The sequence below is a fragment of the Poecilia reticulata genome, linkage group LG5 (assembly GCF_000633615.1).
Source record: "Poecilia reticulata strain Guanapo linkage group LG5, Guppy_female_1.0+MT, whole genome shotgun sequence".
Classification (NCBI taxonomy): Eukaryota; Metazoa; Chordata; class Actinopteri; order Cyprinodontiformes; family Poeciliidae; genus Poecilia; species Poecilia reticulata.
The window spans coordinates 27209063-27211987 of NC_024335.1; positions in this window are offsets into that span (position 1 = coordinate 27209063).

Here is a 2925-nt window from a genome sequence, read left to right on the forward strand (position 1 = left end):
TATATATATATATTTATTTCCCCTCATTGTAAAAGCCGAGACACAGTTTGAATCATAGTGACACATTTATTTATGCAGGTTTGTTTCCTGTCAAAACTGAATGCAAACACAGGACATACACACCACCAAGCACTAGGGGAATGTAGAGCAGACGGCAGTGGAGAACTGAAGGTGGAGGCTGAACGGTGCAGCGGTTTGATGGCCTTCGCTGAGAGTGAACCTCCTGATCCAGGATCTGTTCTGCCACAGTTTCAACAATACGCTGAATTCTGAATCGCCTCTTGTCCACTTTCTAAAGTCAGTAGTTCTTTGCTTTGTTTCATCTCGGAATCTTTCAGCTGACGAGTGCTCCCATAAAATCAACTCCAAAACTTAAGGCACCCATTTTGTGTTCTCATCTCTATTGCACCTCTGTCCGTTAGATTATCACTTTCTGATTCATTCCATTTACACAAAGAATCTGGACCTTCGTCAGCTTGACTTCTCAATGCCTTCACTGAACTCGGCTGCGGTTAGCAGAAGCAAAGTGCTCTCACAACAGTCCAGTGTCATGTGACCCATAGAAAATAAAACAGTAAAGTAGAATATACAAAGTCAGCAGGTTTAGAACCTCGTTTCCACAGACACGTCTACAGCAGGTCAACAGTTTCGGGTGGGGACGATGACACCATCACACGTGTTGGGGAAGCTCCTCGCTCCACAGCTGTGTCTTATTACTAGGTTTTGGTTACGCTTCGGTTCATGTGAGGGTTCACAGTTTTCTCCCTTCAGAGGACAGAGGATGGGAAAGATGGCGGCTTATTGCGGAACCTCACAAGCTGTGCGCCACACTGCCTCGGCTGACAGCACAGACTTAGAGGGTTAATAGGGGTAGGGGCGCCTCCGAGGGGTTTTCATGTCTGATTTGTGATGCATAGTATAGTATTAAAGGTCACTCAGAACATATGGATATGTGTGACAGGGCATCTTTATTTGCGCTCACCTTTTCCTGTTTGACTCTTTTTGCCGCATCACGACCACAGAACTCTGAACTGTGCAGATGTGTTCAAATGTGAGAAAGTTCTAGGAGGTTGAATACTTTTGCACGGTGTATCTTTGGGGAGAACAGCTCCTTTCAAGCAAAAGTCCAAAGTCACATCATAACTGGAGAGTTAATCCAACAGAAAGCAGAGAACATCAGCGTTAATCTGGCGCTTTTCAACTTTTGAGGGAGTGTTTAAATAATATGATCCAAAACTAGAAATTATTTTAAACATCACAGTTGCTACTGTTATTTAACACACTGATTAATATTCTCCTACCAGGACTTGGAATTGAGTCAGCTATTCATCATTGTACAAGGTTAGCAGAATAAACATGGTAGGGAATCTGTTAAAGAGTAACATATTTATTGTAAGATATAACCAGAACATACTGCGTACTGGACAGACACAAGACGTTCAATTAATGCTAGTTTTGTCTCAAAAAAATCAGAGAACTTAAATAAATGTGGACAAAGTTTAGACATAGTTCTAGGGGGTTGAAGTAGCACACACACCTCCAAATTGCAGATAACCTGGAGGAAAAGGCTTTTTTGGGGTTGCATTTCATATAACCAAAACATTCTTCATACTGGACAGACGTGAGACTTTTAATTAAAGTTTGTTTTGAGCCATGAAATCTGAAAAATAAATATGGACAAACATTAAGGGATCTCAGCTGGCGACACCTCCAAATTGTGCATAACCTGCAGGAAGAGGCTTCTTTGAGCTGCAGTTCAATAAAATATGCTTACAGTTAGTGCTGGAGCTTTATGGACTGCAAAAACTCAAGAACAACTAAGGACAGCTTTCTTAGTGAGACAGGCAGGGGTCAGTATGGGACTTTCATGGCCTGACAACCTTGAATATGACGACAGCGTGGGAAAAGTTTAAAGTAGTAAAGTATTTCTCAACTAAATTATTTTTTTAAAAACAAAATTAGATTTATAAAAGTGATGTACTGTTCTGCATTAGTTTCCAAATTGGTCATTTCTGCAAGTGTGCACCAGGAGGCTGAAATGAAAAATATTTAACTCTGTTAAATCATAACGGTGGAAAATTTCAGTTTTATTTCTTTTCAAACTGTAAAGTTTTAAAACCTTTTGCAGCTTGATGGCCATAGCCGGCCCATGCCTAGTGACGTGTCTTTAAAATGCGCTTAACTCCAGTGTATCAGCATCAAGACAAAGAGAACAAAAAGATCACTGCAATATTCAAAAAACACAAGAAGTTCAGGTTAAACCAAAGTCAAGTAAGTAAAAAATAAAAATATACCATTAAATTTGTAAAACTTAGAACACGTAATATTTATATTAAAAATTCCTCTACAAATCCTAAGACGGTGAGCAGCGCTGCCTTTGTTGCCGTCCCCTAAAGCTAAACAGTCATGTTGGGATGAGGATGTTTGGTTCCTGGAGGCTGGACCAGATCCAGCAGCCCAACCAACCGTCAGCGTCTCTGCAGGGTTTTAATGTGTGTTCTCATTCCCTCTGCTATTATTATTTGAATCATGCAGATTATAATCATCTGATATAATTCATAAACAGGCAAACACAGAACATAAATTAGATCCTCTATAGGTAAAAATGTAAAAAGCTAATAAGACAGCAGTTTATTGAACCGAAGCGAGGAGGAGGAAGTGACGGCAGTCGTTCAAACAGGAAGCAGTTCCATTTCTGAGGTTGTGGGGGTGTCCGATTCGGCGCCGAATCTTCCAAACTGAAGATGGTTTCCCGTTCTCAAAGGAGCTAGGGGGCTTGAATGGACCTGGAGGGGGTCGGGAGTGAGTGGGGGGTGTCCAGGCCGGGTCACAGTTGGTTTAGTCTAAAGGGACAGGAGGGGAGATCTGCTGCTTCATGGAAGGCAGTTTGTTCAGGTGTCTGTGTGTCACAGAGGGAGGGGCGGG